The 24,701-nt window shown below is 44.7% G+C and overlaps 1 protein-coding gene across 2 annotated transcripts in view; it reads right to left on the bottom strand.

Moving 5' to 3' along the window:
• The window catches only part of htr2cl1 (5-hydroxytryptamine (serotonin) receptor 2C, G protein-coupled-like 1), a 48,991-nt gene extending 25,119 nt beyond the window's left edge, over positions 1-23,872 (bottom strand). Inside the window, exons 1-3 of one of the 2 annotated variants that reach the window (XM_019871396.1) lie at positions 23,735-23,872; positions 22,954-23,050; positions 7,231-7,423 (exon numbers count right to left, since the gene is read on the bottom strand). The gene's annotated coding sequence lies outside the window, so the exon portion shown is untranslated. The remainder of the gene's footprint in view (positions 1-7,230; positions 7,424-22,953; positions 23,051-23,734) is intronic. The other variant, XM_019871397.1, reaches the window with a different exon arrangement.
• Positions 23,873-24,701: the final 829 nt, after the last annotated feature.

A 24,701-nucleotide genomic window follows, 5' to 3' on the forward strand; every position in this document is an offset into this window, starting at 1 on the left:
CATTTGGTCACAGAGAACGAGCGGCCGGCTAACAGGCTTTTATGCAAAGCGGCCTAGCATGACCCAAAGTTGCCGGCCGACTTGAGACAAAATCAACGTCGCTAACGGTGATAATGGGGAAGAAATATTCGACACCTTTCTTAGCCAGCGCTGCAAATAATCAGCACATTTGCAGTCTGTTCAAAGCCAATGACGGAATCCTTCCCTCTTGATCGACTTTCAGTTACCGACACGCATGCGCCCGGCGCACGAGGGAGTGGAGATAATAAAAAAAAAAGCGAGAATCAGACCGTCGTTTCTTATCCGATGTTGTGAGCCTGCCGTCAGGAAAATGATAATCGCACCCTGAGAGAGGCGAGCGTGTGGCTATTCCACATCAATAAATCTTGATTGAAGTCCCTCCTGTCGACCGTTTTGTACCAGAGCGACATAAAGCTTTCCTGTTGCTAATCACCCGAGTCTGCTCCTGCGCTCGCTACAGGCAGCAAACGCTTGCTTACAAGCCAAATCTCGCCTGTGAGGAAAAACCTTCTGACCTGCGTCCACTTTTCAAGCTTTCATTTTCATTTCTCATCATCCACTTTTGGGGATTTTTTTTTTTTGCCTTTGGCTTTTTTTTTTTTTGTTTTGTTTTGTTTTTTGCTTTCCTTCATTTTGGCTCCATCGATTGATTTGCTCCACCTCGCACAACAAATGACGCTCGAGTAAACCTTGTCGTTAAAAGTTAATTTCTTTGGGGGTCCTTCCAGGACTTCAGGCACGCGTAGCATCCAAATGCTACGCGTGTTTAAAGGGGGGACAAACGAGGACAATTTGATAAACGCATCATGCAAGGGCCATCACAAATTCAGAAATTAATTGTGCATACGGTAAAACATGAACGTAATAAGCCATTGAACTCCAATCTGACACTTAGTAGGCGGTTGTATGAACACCCCCCCGGTTGCTCTTAAACACAAGCAGCAATGAATCAAGTGCACCAGGGGCTTTTTTTCCCTTGCGACACAACAAACCACACAGCAAAAATAATAATAAAAATAAAGCCACAGCTCTAATCTTCAACCTATCCACATCTTCACTCATTTGGGAGATATAAAATGTCTTGGGTCACCACTAGTCTTTAGTTACTATCCTTTTCACAGCACTCAATGGAACGAGCACACACTGTTGGCTCTCCAAAAAAAACAAAACAAAACAAAACAAAAAAACCCCAAGCCACAAATTTCAAGGCAGCAAATTTCAATAAAATTTTAAGTCGGTCAACTCAAGAGTATTTTACGTTTCGCTACAATGAAAATTGACTTGCACGCAGTTTCCACAAATAAATAAAGAGTTTACAGAACTAATTCTCCATTGCATTGTCGGGTAAATGAAAGATAAGTAAAAACAACTCTGCAATTTGTTTTGGCGCCAACTTGCTTTTCTTTTGCGCTATCATTATTACCATACATGTCAATTTATATTTTTAAATTGTTCCCACTTAAATTACTGTTTTACACCCAAAATAATTACAAAAAAAAATTTTAGATTTTTTTTTTTTACAGTGCAGCTGGTAAGATTCGAGATTTTATGATTCACAGCATTCAGTAGGACATCAAATGTTGATGACAAAAATGTTGCATTAAGGACCAACTTTTAATACATCTTGCTGATGATGTGGTTCAGAGGGAATTTTGTTGTTGTTGTTTTTACCATCTTAGCCCATATATGCTCGTGTTGGAACCCTCCACCTGCTAGAATCATAAAACTGTAGCACCGTCCGTCTTCTGTCTTTTCAATGTCCTCCCTGGACGAGGAAGTAGCCTACTTACAGAAAACCAAATGAACAAACAAAGCCAACTGTAAAGCTCTGAATTGTTTTCACTTTTATTAAAAGGTCAAATACTGTATACACACACACACACACACACACACACACACACACACACACACACACACACACACACACACACACTTCTCCCAAAACTCTGATCCAGGATATATGATATTTATTCTATTGCAGCGTCGCTTCAATTGAGACCACTGCCACACGGTCATCCGCGCCCCCCGCCCCCCTCCCATCAACCTGGTTGTCCGCTCACCCAAACTTCTACAGTGACCGGTCGAACTTCCGCCTCCACAGACTTCACAAATCTAACAGCTGCCGCTTGGATTTGTGATTGAAAATCAATCTGCGCTGCGGGAGATGACAGATAAGATAGTGGCACCCATGTCTGCCGCGGTGCTTTTTGGCGCACAAGAGTTTTGCCAAGCTCGGACCGAAAAATCAGCATTGAAAACACCAAAATGGCTAATGTCACAATCAGCTTCGCTTTTTCAATTGAATCAGCATTTTTCTTTTCGTGCGTCTCATGTTTGCCAAGTTGATTGATTTCGGAGCAAAAATACCCGCTCATAGTACTACCACACCATTAAGGAGAGTGTTAATACCTTAGCTTACATGAGACAGGTGTTACATAAAACAAAGGTACTCTTACTTGAGCACAATTTTTGGCCACTCTTGCCGCCTCTGTGTATGACTCAGGAAGCTCGTTTTCGTCTAGCAAACCCTCCACTGGAATATTCTCTCTGGGCTGCTTTTGTACTTTCACAATGTGGCAGACACACACACACACACGCACACGCACACGCACACACACACACACACACACACACACGAATCTAAACCAGGTGTCTGAAAAGCAAGATCAAAACTCATCTGATATCGGTGGAGCGCATGGAGGTTCGTCATAAGTCCGCCAGAGAGGCGAAAACAAAGACCGACGCAAAGTTTAGGAAACAAAAGAGCCTCAGCTGAGCAGATCATGATTTATTTTATGTCGAACTTGTGCAAACGTGCAGTCGATAAAATAATAGCAAAAAAAAGGACCTCCCAAAATCGGATACGCTGAGCTTTTCTTGCATGTAGAGAATTCCGCCGCGAACGTGCGGCAAAAGAAAGAGGGCCAAGGAAACTGACAAACGGAAGAGCGAGCCAGTGAGTGAGCGGCGAATACTCGGCGGCGCGTACGCGAGCTCAAACGCTCGCCCGTGTGTCAAACTGTCGGGCGGCGTCGGCGGAACAGACGAATCCCCCGAGGCCTTCAGAAGAGGAAAAGTGGCGCGCCGCAGTCACTGTGAGCGCGGCAAGAGGGGAGGCCCGCGGACGGTTCAGAGGCGACGAGAATATCGAGCAGCAGAGCGGGAAATAAGAAGGCGGGAGGCAGGCGGGGGATGGTTGTTTGCTACGGGGGAAAAGGGGGGTGGTTGGGGGGGAGCACGAGGCAATCTTACCAATGTGATGGGAAAGAAAGAAATCAGACGCTAGCTTGGTCACACAAAATCCGGGAAGCCCGAGACAGGCCCTTACGATTCAATGGGACCAAATCATGACATCCAAATATTCATATGGACCGATGGCGTCAATGTGGAAAGACTCGGGTGGCCAACTTATTTTTGCACAAAGGCTTATTTCAATCACCTGTATGATTTAATTGCTGTTCATCTTCCAAGCACTCTTACTTTCCCGTTTTTTGTCACGTCGCGTCATTGAAACTGTGCAACAGGATGACAACGTGGGCATGTGGACTAATCTGGGCAAATCATGAAAGGAAGCCTCGGCACTGCGCTGACGGGTGAGACGCAAGGATGCTTTTCACCTAGTGGGACCCAACGCAAAAAAAAAAAAAAAACAAAAAAAACGCAAGAAGTCTTGTTAGTGCGCAGGCGCCACCCGTCACAACCACGCGACACGCAGACGTGTCAACATGTCAAACAAACAAACAAAACATCCCTCAATCATCAGTTCTGATACGAGAGCGGTACGGAAATAAAATCTAAATCAGGTGTTGAATTTATAATCGGAAAAACTTCCTGCACCATCTGGCCCAAAAAGGAGCAAAGGGAGAAGATTTTGGCAAAAGCTTTGTTTATTTATGTTATTTATTTATTTTTGCTATCGCCAGGTGCGGCCGAGCCCCTGCTGTGATTGACATGATTTCACGAGCTATGACTTGAGGTACGAGCGTGGCTTGGATAAGGCGCCACTGCAATCAACGCACTTTCGGTTGTGGATGATTCTTCCTGAAAATGGATGTATGCACCAAAGCTGAAAATGGCGCCGGGAAAAAAATAAACAAACATAACTACATCACTCCTATCAAAGCGTGCAGACCTATATTTGAAAGGACTAAAAATGCCATTTACTCCCCGTAGCGAGAAGTGAAGCCACTCGGTCAGCTTGAATATTCGGTGGCATTTTCACATTATATTCTGTGTCTGGAGCAAAAAAATCAAAATAAATGCCAGACAGTGTGGCGTACAGTTGTACCAATAAGTTTGGGAAGAGTTCAAAATGCACATTTCATCGGTATGAATGCAATTATTAATTGTGTCTTATCAAGATAATTCTCCGAATGCGACTCAAAAGACTCGTCCGCATCACATCTTCACCATCATGAACAATAAAAAAATATGCAATCAGGAAATAAATAAAGCTAACCGTTGACAGTCACAATTCACGATACGGAGATAATATGCTCTGATAATATGCTCTAAACCCCCCCCCCCAAAAAAAAACAACAAGACAGTGACAGTGTTTTCAGTGACAAAAATAGCAGAAGTCTGTAACAGTGGCAACGTAAGATGGCCGCCCTTTGGCATCATCCACGAGTGGGCCCTTTTTGCAAGTCCCAAGCTTGACCAGATTTAATGTGTCACGTTCATTCATTCACTTTTACGCGGGCACCAATGACAGGTGAGGCTGCTTTCTCTGCCACGCCCCTTAAAGGCACACATTTGAGCTCGAGCTCGACTTCACAGCATCTGTGACCGCAGCGACCAAGCTCACCGACTCATTTGCTTTTAGTATTTGATGTAGATAACGTGTAGGCCCTTTTCAGCCATCGTGTGGCACTCTTTACCTGGCCTGTGTATATTCGTTCTTCGGCTACACCATTATTTCATCATATTTAACGTCGTCCTTGACTTTCACTTTTGGCCCCGGTGTGCGACACTCGCACGTCACTTAGATGAGTGACAAGGTGGAAAACTTGTGTTTCCTTTCCACTCGACAACTACGCTTCATTTTGTGTTACAACAACACATGAAAGCCCAATCAAGTACATCCAACGCTACTTGTCAAACAATGACTTTCAAATACGCTCGTATCCCACAAGCCTGCCGATACGAGCCCCGATTGTGCGCTCGCGTTTAACGTTCATGAGTCCACTTCAGCACCGCGTTTCCTTGAACGTGAACGACACTCGAGGTATCCGCGAGTGGACCTCAGGCCCGTCTGTCCTTTTCTTTTGTAAGCGCTTGCAAGGATGGCTTTCTGTGAATGGCGCTCGGTGGGAGAAGACGATGAAAGGATTAAGATGAGAGGAAAAGGATGACGGAACACAAGACTCATTTCGGCTTGCGGGAGAGTCGTGGACAGGGGATGCACGGATGTCTTTTGCTTGAACAAAGTCCCAATTGTAAATCTCGAGATGCCTTCCTAAAGTGAAAGATCAGATGAGATTTAGCCACAAGACAAAACAAATCAATGAAACAAGATAGGAAAGCTCCTTCAAGGGAAAACTCCTCCAAGGCCGTACGCCGAAACCTTACATGACTCCAGGCTTTTAAAATGGCTGTAACAATAGCTCAGATGCTAATACAAATTCTATGACGCTTAACGGTAAGCATTTGATCCCAGCGGTGAAGGAGCGAGCGTCTCGGAAGAACAATTCTCATGGTTAAGCGACTTCAAGATTCGGTGACACCGCAACAACTCAAAAGCGACATGTGCAACCTGTAAAGCTTTATGCTAAGCTAGTGTGTTAGCGGCTGTGTTCCTGGGACTATACAATGACGACTGTGGCATAGTCAGAAATATAACATTCTTAGCCGTCAGGTTATTAAATGACATCACCCTCCTGGACGCATTTCACCTTTGGGAAATTTATTCAAGCAGTCGCCGGAAAGCAGAAAACGTGAGCCCTAACGTGAGAACTAAGCTTTAATGCATAGCCCAGGAGAAAAGACGTTTGTCTGCCCTTTCATCCCCATCGTTACTCTCATGGCAGAAAATGGCTTTTGCCTCCCGGAAGGAATTCCCCGATACTGGCAGAATAATGTTGAACTGCACCACCTTCAAATTCCACATTTAGCTATACCGGATGTTGGAGGAGTTCTACGAAATAAACTCATTGAAATCAGCAGCTCTGAATGAACACGCGCATGCACACATCATCCAAGAGAAGACTAGCCTAAGACTGATTTTTTTTTTTTTTTTTTGGTCATTTGTGATTGATGAAGTCTGTCACGAGCGCCCTACAGGATCCCCTCTTCAGTCATGATATTCCACCTCTGATGGATTTCCGCGTGTCGGTTTAGGGGAAAAAAATATGCAGTTGGATGAGTGCGTGCTACTACTATATGCACTGAGAAAAAGCATGTGGTGTCGATTTCGGAGGAGCGTGCACGCAGCTTGTCAACTTGGAGTGAATGAAAAGCATATGTGACAGCGAGAAGGTCACACAAGCAAGCCGTGAACTGAGTGGAGACGAGCCAGAGAAATATGAAGCGCCAACTGTTTCTCTCCGAAGTGGCCGAGCGGCAAGTGAAGAGCGAGACAAAGACAACGAGCGAGGCTCCGGCGCGCATTCAAATGAGACTCGAGGAACAATTTCAATTCCGAGAACGTACCCGAAGGAGCCTTTAAATCTCGCCGCCTCTTATTGGCTTCCTGGAGAGCCGCCAGATGACTCACGTCACAGCCTGAAATATCGACGCACGGCGGCCACTTCATTAGGTACCCCGGCGTTGTACATGCGCTGCGCACAAACGCGGGTGACTGTGTCGCCACTTCATTAGGGACACCTGAGGAGCAGCAACGGCCTCGCTCAACCAGGAGGATGCGATGAGGAGCTCGTCGACAGGTGTTACCAAGGTACTTTGTGCTATTCGACTGGCACTTTTACTGCAGACATTTGCGCGCGACAGGCCCGCCCAATCACGCAAAGAGAGCGGGGACGGCCGCGCCCTCCGACTCACCCACCCTCCACCCCCACCCCCGTCACGAAAAGGTGCACCCATTCATCTAGCCCTCACAAATACACGTGGCGTGCGCACGCACCGACTTGCACAAATCTTCCAAAGTTCCATCCATCCAAATCTGCTTCAAAAAGCGTCCATAGCAAGACAAAAAATGAGAGAGAGAGAGAGAGAGAGAGATGCGAGAAAAGCCAGCTGGATGCCTTTCACCTGCCAGGTCGTCTTCGTCCTCCTTCAGTCGCTCCACGTCGTCCCTTTGACGTGTAGTCGCTTATCCTGACGCAACTTGCCGCTTCCCATAGGAGGGCGATGGCAGGGCAAGGTGCCCGTCCCGTGGTGCTCTCGGTTGGTTTCTGGCTCTGGACTCAGCTGCCTCTGTGCAAAGCAGTCCTGCAGCAGCAAGCTGATTAAAAAAAAAAAAGGAGGGGGCGGTGACAATAGACCCTCTTGCGCGTCCAGTCCACTGGGGATGCCGCTCATCTGCTCATGTGAAGGCGTCAAAATGCGGCGCGTGGAAAGTTCCAAAAGCATGAAAATAAGGAGAGCGAGCGACCAGCTCTCGCCGCGTTGCAAGCAGCCAGCGCGTGCGTGTGCTAAAAGCTCTTGCCGCGCTATACTGCGGGGTGGGGGCGGGGGGGTGCGCAGAAGAAATGAAAAGCGGCAGTCAGATCTCATCTCACCAACACGCGCAGAGGGGCTGACAGACTGCGCATAACGAAACAAGGTTGATTTCCAATGCGTGTCAAAAGGTCGCTTTATTAGGTACAGCACATCAGCTTCAAGGGCAAGCAAAATATGCTCAGCACACACACACTCATCATTGCAAATGGTTGGAAACTGATTCAGAAACACGCAGATCTCAACACTACGAAAACTTCCATTTCTACTTCTACGCGCACACGCACACACACGATCAGCGGAAAAATGTAAAGACTTTCCGGGGTCCCCAAGTGGGGTCGCCCCTGTGAAGAGCCCCCCCCCACACCCACCCACATACACACATTCGACACATTCATTACACTGTTCAGCAGCAAATTTTAATCACAGCTGGCTTAATGTGTCCCCAAACATATTTTTGACGCCAGTTTAAAAAAAATATTTTTGAGCACATCAAGGTTTTGACATTTTTGCTGGACTTGTTTGCTGATGTTGAACCAAGAAAGCATTAGCTTTAGCAAAATCCCAGGCCACCTGAATGATTGTCCAAGAGTCCCAGTTCAAGAAGTGCCCTTCTAAATAGCCATTCTGTGTGCTCATCTATTTTTTCCCTCTCACCAGCTTCTGCAAGAGAGCATTAACTGGATATGTTTGCATTACTCCACAGAAAGAAAACTGAATCCTGATCGGACATGCATATTCTTTAAATTTTAATCGGGCAAGTAGATGTAATAGAGTATGCAATGTTAGGAACAAACATAATTAGTAGAAGGGAATACCGACACGGGCGATTAGGGGCTTCTTCTTGCCTCAATAACGGCAATGATGTCTTCCGCTATCGCAGTGGTTCTTAACCTGGGTTCGATCGAACCCTAGGGGTTCGATGAATCGGTCTCAGGGGTTTGACGGAGCCTCTGCCATGGAGGTTAAGACACACCCGACTGAAGATGTCAACTAGTTATGACACGCCCGCTTGGCCATCGCTGGCTGCAGATGATCACATCACATTGCTTGTCCAATCAGTGCTGTGGGAAATTTAGTTCGCTCAGTCGTCACCGTGTGACCGTCATGATAGTACGTCATACAATTAAAAAAAAAAAAAAAAAACGATACTTATGCCATTTAATTTTATTGATTTAGTTCTATCAAAACATCAGCGCATCGCACACATGCTTTACAGGCTAGCAAACATTCAGCCAAGAAGCATCAGAATCCTTTCGCATGCACCCAAAAGCAGGATTATTGGAGGAATAAAGCTCCAAGCTTCCCTTAATCCCATAATGGTCGCTTGAACAATCCCATTGGTAAAACAGACCGTCCTTCACTGTTTTATCCAATTCATTGAGAAAAACATTTTGAAAAAGTGCTATTGTAATATTGCGGCACTCCCTGTAGTCGCGTGATTTGTCTTCAGTCAGACTTGTGTTACCTATTTTTAGGACATGGGACTTTGCTGAACAGACATTTCTGGAAGACTCTACCTGAGTTTGACTTGAAGCACAAGACTTGACAAGTCTTGCCTATTTACGACTGAAAGGTAGGATTAATTTGTGAAAAGAATTTTTTTTTAGTACAGGGTGCCGCTCTAACCACTTGTTAAGATGAAGAGGAAATCCAATTCAAGTGAAAAACAAAGCGGTTGAATAGACGCTTTTCCCCAATGACATTTTTCTTGTGTGGACTTTCCAGCGGCAGTAAAATCTTGCGAGTAGCAATGGGGGTATCATGTTCATTTTTTGAAAAAGACACAATCTGTGATCTATGACATCGAGCATGGTTCCAGAGGGGCATCATGAAACTGTGTGAGGCTTTATTTATCAGATTTGCATATATTTTTTGTTTTCTTCAATGTTAATAAGGATGTTATACAGAGGTGTACTTATGACAATTTTATAGACAAATGATACAATTTATAGTTGTGGCAGAATTAGGGTGGGTGGGCGCAAAATATTTTCTTCTACCTAGGGGGAGAATAACAGAAAATAATCCATCCGACTCTCACCCGCATAGCAGTGAAAGGAAGTACCATGCTTTCTTTTGCTTGAACCCAGGGGCAGCAAAAAAAATAAACAGCAGGGGTCCCAAAATTGAACCCTGTGGAACATCACACTATGGGTCAGAGTGGCTTTCAGGGCATCCGAGGCTAACACAAAAAGTCCTGCCAGCCAAATGCGACCTAAACCACTCTAGAGCGCTACCACTAATGCCGAACTGGTATTGCAAATGAGCCAACAGATGAACGAATGAAACCCTCTGATGAGAGGCGCTACGTTGAAGATAACCACAGTGGTCCAGTTGCCATCTATTTAATGCCCGAGAATCAGTATGGCTTGAGTTTCCTTTGCATACTAGGAATAGATTTACCGCACAGTTCTCATTTTTCTGGCTCAGGGTATAGTCTGTGAGACAAGTTGCTGGAAAAAAAATAAAATGTTGGGAGTGAGTTACGACTCATACAGAGTGATTCTAAAATTAGATTGGAGGGCAGGGTGGAGGTTGCGCACACACAGATGGACACACACTCATTATGATTCTCAGAAGCACGCGTTCGGAATGGGCGAATCAATCATGAATGATTTCAAACATTATTATTAAGTGTGCTGAATACATATGAAGGCATTTGAGCAAAGGACGAGCAAAAGATATGAATATGATTATTAGAACAAAGTAGATGGTGTGGACCCGTGTTCAATTTAGGGATGCTCCTGGCGGTAGTTTGAAGTGAAGAAGCCTTTGCATAAAATCTTTGTCATCCTTCGTCAGACCCCAAAAGACAAGTCACATAAGCTTGGAAGTTAACAAGGTCGACTGAAGCAAAAAAAGTCGTCTTGTGAAAATGGCCCAACATTATTTGACGAGATCTAATGGCTCCACTCAGCGCATTGAGCGGCGTTTCAGCCTGTCGAGAGAAGCCATCTCTGAAGATAAATTGACTAAATGAAAGATTTCATAGTTCACTCCATAAGTGTAGTCAGACGCCGAACCTTTAATATACCTGAGAGAAACGATTCATTTGGCGATGAGAGATTCAAACTGAAGATCATTTGGAGTGTGACTGACCAGTGGCAAAACTCAGACAGCATTGTGATTGGAATTTTCACAAGTGGAAAAGGAGCCAGACTGATTTGGTTCAAGTTCAAATCATGTCTTGTTTTTTTTTTTTTTTTTCAAAATGGCACAGGTCTGCACTGACAAAAATCACCCGCGCATGAGGGGAGCACGACGACTTGTCGTGTAAATAGTGTCAAGCATCGCATAATCCTATAAACACATGGCTTCCACCCAAGCGATCAATAGCCACTCACATTAAACAACCACAGCATCTGATTCATTCTATGAGGAGGCTGCCATCTCTGTTTTGGGGGCTCTTGTGATGTTCTAAAGAGGATACACACGCTGATGATGCAAAGGAACGCGTCTCCAGACGCCGATGGGCTCATTCATCACAAAAGAATGCCACAACAAAAGCTTTCCCATCATGCCTGGGCTATCCACGAGCCTGAAACTACTTCAGATTCCAGCTGGAATGTTGGAAAAAAATCAAGTACTTCATTGCACGGATGAAGCATCAAAACAATGCTCAAGGCGTGTTTTTTTTTTTTTTTTAAAAGAAAAGGCTTGCTCCTCTTTATAGAGGATCGAATGAGACAATTCTATTCAGCTGGTAAGAGACCGGCATCGAGACTGAGCATCATTCGCATTCACCATGTTGAAAATAACAGCAGACTAAGACCGGGTGGTTTAAAACATTAATGGCAACGGTTTGTCACAAAAAAAAAAAAAAAAAAAAAAAAAAACGCCGACGGCCAACCTGACTGAGTTGAAACGTCACGCAAGTCAAAATATTTTTGTGGAGACTTTTGGAAAATGCTTTGCCACCATCCACATTATGTTCCAAAGACTTTCTAGTTGACTCTGTATAAACGAGAAGTGAGCAAACACCGAACAAAAAGCCTCCTGGTGTGTTGTGACTCAGTCTCGCGGTTCCAGGATGGAAATAAGAACGGAAGCTCGGAATGGAAATCTTTTGACGAATCTGACTCATGCGTGGCTCTTGGGCAACCCCCTGTGAGATTGGAAACATCATCATTCCCCGAAAAAGGGGACTCCTCGGGATTTCTGTCAAGGTCAAAGTTGAGTGAACGTAATTGGTTTTCCCACCACGCGTTCCAATTGGATGCCAGATAAGAAAATCTCAGACAGATACTGACAGAGATAAAGATTACGGGTGTTTTGCTCATGTAATCCAGCACGGGGGTTTCATCTCGTTCGGTGAGTCTTTGCGGCTACTGTCTGCACGCTGAGTGGATTAAAAATAATAAAATGGTGCAAAAATTATCTATTTCCACTCCAACCCAAACAGCAGTCGTTCTCATCTCGTTTGTCCGCTCAAGACCGCTCAAATCACAAACCGGAGTGAGTAGGCGACAAATGACGATACATGGCGCTATCTGTGTGTTACGATGAAAGCGCCACCTGGGTCAATCCTTGACCAGAAGCGACTGGCCTAGTTTATCTGTGAGTAATCTCGAGTGAATCTCTCTTCATGTAAAGAGAAAAACATTTTTGACGGCTTCCCAGGCCCAAAGCGTTCTGTCTGAGAGAGCGGCTTGTCCAGACTTAGAAGCTTAACACCACCTGAGAGATACGCCAGGGATGTTCAATTCCCACACGAACTCGACGGATAGGTAAAACTCATAGCTTGAAAAGCTCACCAGTCAGATACGCAGCTCAAAATGGGCGGGTACGCTTCAGCAGACTTCACACAAATGACACCATGCGCCTCAGCAGCATTTCAGGGAGCGCAATTTCAACTTTCCTAGTGATGCAAATGATGATCCAATATAACTCCACTGCTGCAGAGAGTTGGAGGTTTTTGCAACGGCATCGTTTCAGTATCGAGCTACTTGATACAGTCTTGAAGCGAGCGACAGATATGCCCCTCTAGTGAGGCCAAGCAATGACAGACGGGAGAGTGATGCCCTCCCATGTGGGCAAGGAGAGCCCCAGTCGCTGATGCATTTCAGCGCTGTTTATGGGAAGAAAAAAATAAATAAAAATCAGACACACAAATACAAGATAACACTTGCAAGTAGCCACCGACTCCTACTCCTGATGCCACCACGAGGCTCTCCATTTCCTTTTTCGCCCCACGAAGGAAAAGCTGAATCCTTCCCGATCCATTGTTTGATCCGGAGGCTGAGCAAGCGGTGCCCAAAGCCAGGCGCAAATGAAACACCCGCAACAATGATCCACGAGCATCAAGTCCAAGTTAGACCAAACCATCTGTTTGATGTGTCGGCATACCAGAGCCAGAATTGTGTTCCTGCTGGAGATGAGCTCCCTCACCTCTCAGATTGGCAGAGAAAGCACAAAGGCAGAGGAATTCTGAACGACACTGAGCAAGCTCAACAATAGAGCAGGCCATGGAGGAGGACGGAACGTTGCAAACCGTAAAAGACTTGAACCTGAAACCATCCGTATGGTTCTAGTTGAGGACGGTGACCTCAATTGGGGCAAGAAAAGAAAGAAGGGCCCCCGAAATGGACTGAAATCCCAATTTCTCTTCACCGCTTATCGAATGTTTCAAGCATTTTGTTCCACTAAGTCCTTTCTTCAACATAAACTGAACAACAGTTGGATACACCACCAAGTGTTGTGCACCGCCAGACTGATGAAAGTGCATCCAAAAATTCATCTCAAATGAGCGCACCTGCTCCTCCTGTCACGCATTCATCCGCAACGTCCGATGGCAAGGCGATCCGCGTGCCGCTTCTTCTCATCGACTTCGACTTCTCTGGCTCCCGCAAGCTGTCGGTGTTTGTAAAAGCTCAAAATGAAATCCTGTTGATCCAAACGACATGCAACAGAGCGAGCGGCCTCGGTTGTCAAGTCGTCATGTATTACAGTGTTTTTTTGTTGTTGTTGTTTTGTTTTTTTTTCCAGGCACTGCCTGCCTTCAAGCACCATTGATCGCTGATGCAATCGCTGTTTTAGTGCAGCATTAGTTCACCGCGATAGGTTGCAAACGCATCGTCGCAGTTGCTAATTTGGATTGTGGCATCAACAACATGTTTTATGGGGTGCTGAAGTAAGCTCGGATCAAAGTGAGCTTGTCCTCCAAAGCAATAAGCACGATACAATCGCGGATAATCACTCTCTCCCTCTCTCCCTGTTCTCTCTTCTCCCTCCCTCTAACACGCACAGCTCACAACGCGGGGCATTGGAGTCTTAGCACAATAACGATTTTTTTGCCCTAACAAAAGCAAAACGATTTAACGATATTGACAGAAAGAGAATGAAATAGCCGCCGGAGCCAAGTAGCGCACTCAGTCACTTTCACGCACATTTGGGCACGTGCGCGCTCACGCACAAGAGACGCCTCATCTGCTGGTCCAAAAGTGATCGATCCAACAGGGAAGGGAAAAGCTCCTTTTAATGCGGTAAATCCCCGCAACACCCCAACAAGATTTCTGTCCAGGTCGGGCCTGTTCGCTGTCCCCCTCACCTGACCTGTTCTTATTCGCTCCAGTCAACATGCTCGCCTGATCGTCACGGCGACAAGGGAACACGGTGATTTGAGTTCTTGCCGCCAGGGAGAAGGTCTTCCTTCCAAGTTAAGTGCTCTTCTGTGGCCCACGTCTTCGCCAAAGGAGATGCCTCCAAATACAACTGGACTCACGCTGTCAATCTGCATCTACAGTCGGGACCTACGGACCAATTATTTTGTCATGTATTTTTTAAAAAAAAAAAAACAGAAATGTCAATAATGTGTTTTGGAGAAACTTAGTATCTGCATCTACAGTCGGGAGCCCCGGACCCAATTTTTTTTGTCATGTTTTTTTAAAAAAAAAAAACAGAAATGTCAATAATGTGTTTTGGAGAAACTTAATAAAACATGACAGAGAATGTCAAGAAAAAGGGTCGTTGTTGGACATCCTGGAGTAATTGCATGATGGACGCCGGCCTACAAGGAGCATGCGAATGTGAGTTGTGGCCTACAGCAGCGGTCTTTTTGTTTTGTCTGTCTCGCTTAATCCTGTGGCTCTCTTTGCCTGCATCCCAGGGAAGAATCCTGATTCATAAAAATCTACATTCACGTTTTTTTTAAACAATAATTGTTTTTCTGCTCAGGCCAAAGCAATCAATCTTGATGCCGTAGAACTACGTTGAAATGAGGTGAGGAGCTCCATTTCAACGAAAATAGTACGAGGAAAGAGTTCATTGTTTTTTTTTTGTTTTGTTTTTGTGAAGAAGGTTGCACAGTCCAATTCTCGCTCATCTTCCTCAAGCAACTACTTGAGGTTCCATCTGGGGTGCCAAATTGTCTTGTCGAGGGAAACCAAGACAACAAAAGTAAAAAGATGAGATTTATTTCAGCGACAAAAAATTATGGAGGAGCACCATTCCCAGATCTGTCATGGAGCCTCCCCTGAGCCGTGGGGTGCGGGCCCTTCTTAAACTCTTCTTGGGAGGGGTTAAAGTGCAGACGGTGCGGCACAATCAGCACTTTGGACAGCTACTCTTTCAGATAACAGGATGAAGTCGGGCGCCTGGGCAAGCAACTTTGCTGAGCTGCAAATAACATGGTCAGCATTCACAATGGTACAGACAGTTATAAGATACATTTTAGCACTGTTAGATGTCAAATTCCCATTACACTTTGTCACCTACTAGGGCATTGATAGGCAATAATACTGTCAAGCTTTTGTGGGGGCCATGGGGGCCACTACTCGTAGAGTTCGGCTATTCACAGAACGGCTTGTTTACTTTTGCTGAGGTTTTACTGAAGCTTCATTGCTCCATTTTTATCTCCCCACACTTCACTCGCTCAGCGGTGATGTACGGCTCACAACACAAACCCCACCAAAAAATTATAATGGTAAAAACTGTTAATTTCATCACTCGTAAATTAAGGTAGCACTAAATAGCAATTCGGGACTTGCATCTCAGTCGTCATATCCATCTTTGGATTGCTTTTGACTTGCCATGCCAGAGCTGCATTTGCTCACATCTCTAAGTCGCACATAAAAAAAAAAACACTCGAGTGGCTCAGCAACATTGATTAGCAAAAGCATCCAATTTGCGAGGATTTCAGATCCCTTCAAAGCCGCAATCACCCATGATTGTATTCCAGCAAGTGAATACGCAGAATAAAAATGTGCTCGTCCCGCTGCCGCCGAGCATGGTTTCGGGTCAGACTGCCACAAAGAAGCATCAAAGTCGTCTGACTTAATTGAGGAAAACACGGATGGCAAGAAACAGGTGAGTGTACGTCTGAGCCCTGAGCCAAAGTCGAGGCGCGGGCAGATGGAGGGAGCAAATGAGGCTCAGAGACAGATGCGCCTTGCTCCGACACTGACAGTGCGAGATGGCGCCGGCGGAGGAGGGGGGAATCCTCAAAAAAAAAAAGAAAAAAAAAAAAAGAAAAAAGAGACCCACGAGGAGCTAGAGACTTCCATTGAAGAGTCGAAATGCAAAATCCCAGAAAAAGGCAGCAAAACAAAAAAGCAAACAAACAATTAAGGTGCACATCGCATTTGCATATATTGGATACGTGTCAATTGAAGCACCGATACAAGTTGGACTTAAAAGAAGAAATGGAAAGGCTGGTCGATGCTTAATTGGAAATCCCATCTGAAATCTTTTGGTGGACTGACCAAATTTGTTTGAAACAGCGCTTAAAAAATGTGACACATTGCGCATGCACTTTCAGAGGCTTTTTTTTTTAAAACAAAACAAATGCTTCGTTAGCTCTGACTTTCAATAAAAGTGGATCGAGACTTTCCAACAACATGATGACTACAGTTGAGAACAATGTCTTCATTGATGATATAAATTAATGACGGCAGCAGCAGAGTGAATTCCGAAGTCCACAAAACCATTTTGACAGGCAATTGACAGAAAATGTCATCCAAACTAAAGTGGGAGAAGCTTCATCTTATGATCCCAAACACACTGCCAACACAACAAAGGACTTCATCACGGAGGAAAAATGGAAGGTCTTTGGTTGGCCAAGTCAATCACCGGACCTCAACCCAATAGAGTATGCATTTATAACCTGGAACAAACTTTTGTCTCATATTCATATTTCCTCACTCATTTTGGTAGGCAGCTCTGGACAGTATTAGCTCTTGCCCGCTTCAAGCTAGCCAATCAGCTCGCACATGCTCAAGTCACTCACGTGAGGCCAATCAAGCAGGCGAGCGGCACACGTTGCGTCCACTTTTGACTGGCGTGAAAGTGATGCAAAAATCGCTAATTATTTTCTCCATTAAAGATCAAATCGGCCACACCAGGGTGATTGGTGACAAGAACCTGTTTGTGGAGCACAGGGCGCAATAACGAAGAGCTGCGGCAGAGGCGCGAGCCGGGAATTGCCCTACAAGAGTGGAAAAGCGAGGCCACCAGAGTAGGAGCAAGTTTCTTCATCTTCACCCTCTCCTTGCTGTAAAGTTGTGTGACGCGAGCTTTCCAGATGGGCTTCCAGGCTTTCCCCTCCATCTGGGCGTCCTTCCCTCGCTTCTTGTAAATAATGCATACTAATAACTTTAGGAGGCCAGGCTGAGGATCACTAGCACCCCCGAAGGAACAAGGCGGTATTACAAAAGGCCACGCACGCATGTGTGTGTGTGTGTGTGTGTGTGTGTGTGTGTGTGTGTGTGTGTGTGTGTGTGTGTGTGTACGCACGCATGTAGGCGTTCCACAAGCACTTCATCTTTGTCCGGAAATGAGCAATGACTCAAGTGCAAGCTGAGCCGGAGGAAAGCGGCAGAAGTGGAGACTTAACTTCAAAATCCAACCTTGCTGATAAGGAAGAGAGATCGTTAAAAAAAAAAAAAAATTAAATTAAAAAAAAATCGCAAAAGTGATCCATTTGAACGTGTGTGGCCGAGCCTCAGTGGTCAGCTCGCTCATGTGAGTCGCAGTGACTTCCATGCCCTTGAAGAAAAAAACTTTTTCCATTTCACACTTTTGCAGATGTACAAAAGCCAATTACAACATGAAACATTGAGACAGCTTGCAGGGCTGGCCAAGTTCTTCTGTGGGATTTTATCTTGGTGACCTTGAAGAAGTTCAGTGAACAGAGCGGCTGACGTCACATCTGAACCTCCCAGATGGATGATTAGTACGTCTGCATGAAGACAGCAGGTGACGCTATCAACATCATTTAATGTGATGAAGAGCGCTTGCAGTCGTGCTCAAAAGAGGACCCGGATCATCAACACACTGCTCCCCGTCATTCGTGTCTGGGGAGCCGTAAAATTCAGCCTTCTTACTCGGAGAAGCGATGGCGTCCTAAGGGTTCGCCATTCAACGTCAGCTCTGACAGCATGACAGTCGCCATGACGATTTCTCACTGCGTCTGCACATCACGCCTCCTTAGAATCATTAACGTCGGCCTACTGCTTCTTCATCCAGCAACGTCACTGTGGAAACTGTGAAGCACAACATCCAAGACAGCGCGACTTCACAAAAGTCAGAGAGCTGCGCCTCGTTATTTTGTCGTATGTTGATCAGGAAGCTGGTACAGATTCGTTCACGGCAAAGGAAATGTCTCGCCGTATGCCAAGTACACTCGCGCGTATGAGCGCTTGAACACAATTTGAACCAGATAGGACTTTTGAAACGCCTTTCATATCCAAGATGGCGCCAATTCTAATTTCAGCTTCTTCTCTGAACCAAAGCCGCCTTGTGAAATTATTCGGCATTAAAAATTTTTTTACGGGAACTGTTCGGGGCAAAAAGAGACATCACGGGCTCTCGGATGGCCGGCCACCCACACGCAGCCTCCTCCACTCGGAGTCACTGAAGTGACTCCAGACCACGAGACGGCCACTCAGTCGACAGACAGGTCATCTTGGACTTGAGTCGCACAAGCTTTTTCACAGTGTGTGAGCTAATCTTTCCATGTTGTTGTCACACTGGAGAAGAAAGAATTAACTGGAGTGGTTCCGCGCCTCCCTCCAATGTGATTTCTGCTGGGTGCCCACACTAAATTACACATTGTCAAGTGATTGGTTGAAGGAATTTTAGAGTACAAGGCCAAGTTTGAATTGAAAAATGTGTGCCCTGACTGTACTGCAACAAACAGACTGTATTGTAGGTTGTTGCACCATGTGTGTTCAAGTAGCAGTTGTTGGAAGGGTTACAGCTAGCGCCAATTTTCATTAGCCTGACTGTCCTTGAATGGGAGCAGAGGATGCTGTCCTATCAAAAAGAGTGATAAGTCACATGAACTTGACAGCAGACTTTCCTGCAGCGTTGTTGCTAAGATCAAGGATTTCCATGAAGGAAAATGTCTGGAGTCACGCAGTGAAAAATCTGAAGGCTCACGATGGTGATGATGAAGGACATTCATCCATTTTCCGTCAGAGCGCTACTAGCAGCTTTGATCTGGAAATTCAGACACAATAAGTAACATAACGTACCATATGAGGTATGCGTTGGAAAAGAAACGAAAAAAAAACCCACCAGTATTAATACAGCTTCGTTGCAAGTCTTCTACACGTTTCATCTATAAACCTACATGCAATATGTATGGATTACACTGCCCCCTAGTGGCCGAGACATGCCATAAGGAGCAACACAATAAGCATTCATGTGAAGCATGAAATCATGATGCAAAATGTATTTTGGGGGAGGAAATGGAACGGATTAATGGAAATTCCATTCATTTCAATGGAGAAAGATCATTTGAGATACCAGTGACTTGAGTTTGGAATGTGGAAAGTGGAAATGAGTGAAGTCAAATTAAACGAGTATAAAAAGGACCTCCTCTCCCTTGACTGCGTCCACATTTTATAGAAAGCAGACAAATTCAACAATGAACAATGAACACAAATACTGCTCCAATCCACCAACGAGGGGGAGCGGGTGGGGGGACTTTAATCCGCCCGACTTGTTTGGAGGCACAATACGAAGCAGCATTCAGTATCAGCACAACATGAACGCCAACACTCCAAGGCCGGAGCTGTCCAGCGTCTACACATTTTCTTTCAAAAGCTCTTCTGCGCGTGCCACAAAAAAAACACCCCGAGGGGTTACAGGCATCGAGGCACCGTCGCATTTATCGTCTTTTGTTGCACTGATGAGTGAGTGACCCAACATGGTGGTTAGGTCAACCGTTCCACAATACAACTGCGTGCCTCGAAACGCAAAGAAAATGAAAAGAAAAAAAACACAAACACATTTCTATGAGCCAGACGCAAAACGCGCAGCGACAAAAACAGGGGTTTTCATTATTTGGTCTGTCATTCAAACAACACTGAGCTTAGCACATGAACGTCTCTTCATTCGAAATTTTCTAGTTATGAAACGTCTCAACAGGAAAATATTGCCTCTTGTTACGAAAGAAATTTCAAGAGATGAAAGGTAAAAATACAGTATGCCCTGCTGTTCGCAGCTCAGAGTTTCCTAAACCCAAAAATACTTCTAGCTGCTCTGCCATTGGCTATTACCAAACATCATCCTGGCATCCCATTGGCTAAGGGACCTCTACTGTTTGTCTGTGTGTAGCTATATACAGTAGATATGCGTCAATGCAGCGTCCTCATCATAGTTTTACGTAAATGTGAATCACCAAGAAAAATTGTTCACCAGTCGGACGATCGCTCACTATGCTGATGTTCGCCTTTGACATTTTCGAAGGATTGTTAAAAGCCGATAAAAGCCAACGTCCTTGGATCAGTTCTTTACAAAACGCCAGGCAAAAACCACTTCTGAGAAAAAACATGGACTAAAGAGGGCAAAAAAACAATGAGGACTCAGTTAAAAGTTAAATGACCATCATTTTTATTCTTTATTCTTTGTTTTTCACATTGTGCTCAACTTTCATTTGTTATGCAATAATCTAATTGTATCTAACATGTATTTGTTACATATTTTGATGCATTTTTATGCTATAGGAAACATTTATGTCTGAATTTTGGGGGGTCTTGGAACGGATTAGGGCATTTACATGGAAAACGTGTCTTTACTTAAAAAATTTTTCTAGTTAAGAAATTTCTTCCAGAACCAATTAATTTCAGAAGTAGAGGTACCACTGTACGAAGTTCTGTGTGGACAAACAAACGTCGAGCGGAAACCGACCTTATCTCCAAAAGCACCACTTTCCAGGAACACAAAGGGCGCATTTGTTGACCGTTAAGCCGCCATTTTCAACAATTTCATCTGAAGTGCTTAATCATTTGTAATGGGCCAAATTTGGACATTTGGAGGTTTCTGCCCGACGACCACCATGTTTTCATGGTGAAGACACACAACCAAGATTAAGACTCGAGCGCGTCTGCTGTGTTTCTGGAAAACCTCTCAATGAAAATGCGCCTTTGGATCACTTCGTCAGTTGGCGCTACAGAGAGCCAAAAAAGAATATTCCAGACGGCCAATTTGTTTTGCCGCGCATCCCAGATGCTGGCGAGGCCTTCTCTGTGCCTGCCAGACAGACGGCAAGCGTAGGCCACAAACATGTTCTTTCTGCTAAAATCGCTCAGCGGTTGTCATTCAGCTTGCCGGAACAATTGAACACGTGCAAACTTTTGAGGACATGACGCAAAGGACACCTTCAAGCTGAGCCTCAACAAACATGGATGCCAAAAAAAATTACAGAAAATAAAAAACTTCCAGCCACCTGCAATCCAACACAACAATTTAGCTTGGGCAATTAATTGCAGACCCACTTTCAATTCCTGAAAAGGCCACTTATAAAGAGAAAAAAAAAATATTAGGATATTGTTAGCTGTCACTGTGATGCGGTCCGGCATCAAAGGACAGAAAAGTAACAAAAGTGAGGAGGGGACAGCAAAAAATAAATAAAAAAGACGAACCAGCTGATGACGCAGGGCAGCCATCTTTTAAAAGACATTTTGTGTCATGTTGGGGTGGGCGGATGTAATGCCGCTCGAGTGTGTGCGCATGTGTTGTGTGTGTGCGCATTACACCTGTAGGCGTGAGCGTATGTGCTCCACTTTGAATTTATATAAGACACAAGAGCTTTCTGGAATGTTGCAGTCCTGTTTGCATAACGCCGCATAATGAGGGGTGGCCACACACAGAGAGAGAGAGAGAGAGAGAGAGAGAGAGAGAGAGAGAGAGAGAGAGAAAGAGAGAGAGAGAGAGAAGCCAGAGTGCGTGTGTGTGTGTGTGTGTGTGTGTGTGTGTGTGTGTGTGTGTGTGTGTGTGTGTGTGTGTGTGTGTTCATTCCTATTGGTGGGCCGTTTTTCTGACATGCATGTCCCGTGTGTGTGTGTGTAATATTAAAAAGAGAGATTAGGCAAGGGCGCAAGGGACACGACACCTGATTAATGCCCATAAATGGATTGGAAAGTGGATTTGTGCCAGTGGATTTCAATGCGTATGCACGTTTGTACTGTTTAATGACGTGACACGCTGTGAAAATCACAAACTCAAGAAAGAGGTCGAAGCAGAAGGCCATCAAGGTCATATTGAAGGGAAACCAAATGTATTCCAAAGCAGGGGCGGAGCTATGGGATGGCGAGGTGCGGCCAAGGCCACCCCTTGTCACTATGTGCCCACCCTCATTCATTCATTTCTTTCCTCTTGGAAATTGTGACAAAAATGTCAACTTATGCCTGGCACAGCTTCAAGAAGAACTTTTTCCTTTTGCCTATTTCCTGTCTTGTGCATTTGCACTCAGAATCCAAAGTGGCAAATTGTCAGAGGTCAAAGGTGAAGGGGCTGCCGTTTGCTTGCGTCGCTGTTTACTTGTTGTTTGATGGAAGGCAGCCAAGCGCCCACTGGCCAGGCAACGAATCCATTCAGAGAATGTGCTGAATCTATACAGAATTCGCAGGGCAGTGAGGCCAAACATCGATTTCTCGATGCTTGGAACGACCCCTAGTAGGGAGTATAGGTTATCAATCCGGTGATGCATTGTTCTGTTTGAGAAAAAAAAACAAAAAGATGATGCGTCCCAAGTGCAGTGTTTGATTTTGGCCACGGGATAAATGTCAAAATATATTCACTATAAGAAGAGCAAGACATCACAACACAAATGGACACAAAGGTCAATGTTGGCATTTGTTTTGGAAAAATGGACTGGTCTTAAAACATCTTGAGTTGTTCAGTATTCATTGGGGTCGGTCGACCAACTGAAGCTTTACTTATGGGACGGTAATGAAGTCAGAAAGGGCTCCTGAGTCGTCTTTGTCATTTGACTGATCAACGGCTGTTTATTTTAGTTTCTCATCGCAGCTATTTTTGGGTCGGTGAAATCGTCTGTAGGGTATTGAAATGATGTTGTAAAAGTGAGCTCACCTGCAAGCATCTGAATCACAGATGGGATGTTGCGTCAACGTGTCGCGTTGATGGCGCGTCTCGTTTTTGCGGCTTCCACACTCGCTCTCTTTGCTCTCTGGCAAAAACACAAGAGCAGGATATGAATCCTATAATATGAAACCTCAGAGATGAAGAATGGGATATCACTTGAATTTAAATGGGAGTCAAGGCAGGTGAACGAGTACTTTTGGACGTATAAGCGTACATTGCAGAGTGAGGCCTGAGGGAAATGGAGAAAAAAAAAGTACTTTCAAATGATCTCTTGGATAATGACTTAAGCTCCCAACAGCTAATCATAATTAGATCAAAAGCCACGCTTAACTCTCCCAATTCATATTCATATTTAGCATTTGATTTCCAACATGATCAAAATGCACAGATTGATGACGGGAAAGCTCTCCAAGCTTACGTTTGTGCTACCCTGCTCTATTTTTCTTTTTCTAGCTATCGCAAAGTGATGGGGGGGGCCTTGAAGATCATCATGAACTATAGTGGCCTTTCATGCAGTACATTTTATTGTATGCAGTACATTTTATTGTATTTATTGATGGGGGGGGGGTGCAGAAATCCAACAGGGACTCTGCCTCTGTTGCTTTTTTTCCCCGGATAAATTTGTACTTGCTTGCACAACTTCGATGTATCAAACGTGCCACGCCAGTACATGCAAACAATTGTGACCAATCTCCACCACGAGTGTGACTGTGAGCATTACAATTGGTAATATTGCCAATAAATGTTCTCTTAACTTTTTGTCACTTACTTACATCCTCGAAGTGCCACGTCCTCCACGGTTACTTGCAGCTGACGCGAAACAAGAGTGGGATTCGGTCGTCGATTGACTTGCACGATACAATCGTCGTCGGGGGCTCGGCCGCATCCCGTTACGTCACAGGCTCGCCGTCACGTCGCAATTTTACGTGCTCACTTCCCGTTGTTTGTTTTTAGACACTTTATTAGGTACCCAATGGACATGTCTCCAATGAAAGCATGTAGATTTTCTTGATAGAATAAATAGTAACGTCTTAATATGTCCACACACACAATAAAGTAATAATTGTCCCACGATACAGACAAAATGTTTTTTAAAACATCCCATGGTGCGGGTGATGAAAAAAATGACCTCAACTGAAAGCATGACAAAAACTTGTTTGCAGATGCACCTCCAACATAACCAGAGGAAATTCAGTTTATTCCATGATGATTTTTAAGCCATATCACTCAGCCCTCAGTCTGTCTTTGTGACAAAAATGTAAACAAAAATTTACGGGACACACGCTCTTAACATTTATGTACAATGAACGGTTACATTAGTGCAAAAGCCTAAACTTTTTTGATTAAAATATACATTCTTACAAACAGTATTACATGTGCTTTCCTATATACAGTATTTTATGTATGACAGCGAGGTTTAGTTCTTACTTGATTGAATCAATGTGAAAACCTTGAAAAAGGACTACCTCGCTCACGAAGCCTTCTTTAGTACTAGTCCTGACGTTATTGGAGAAATACGTTTGGATGGTATGATGTCATTTTCACTCTTGTGTTATTGGAAATACAGGTAGCGTGTATTATCGTTTAGTTTCGTGAGCCGGACGTACCTGTGACGTCATGGTCAAAAGCCCGCGAATGAAGTATCTGGAGGCTGACGAGAGCCGCACTTGACCAGCTGGTCTGATTCTGCCCCCTAGCGGCGCGCTTGTTGTCACCCCCAAACACGAATGCAACAT

This window comes from Hippocampus comes, unplaced genomic scaffold (genome assembly GCF_001891065.2).
Source record: "Hippocampus comes isolate QL1 unplaced genomic scaffold, H_comes_QL1_v1.1 scaffold83, whole genome shotgun sequence".
NCBI classification, from domain to species: Eukaryota; Metazoa; Chordata; class Actinopteri; order Syngnathiformes; family Syngnathidae; genus Hippocampus; species Hippocampus comes.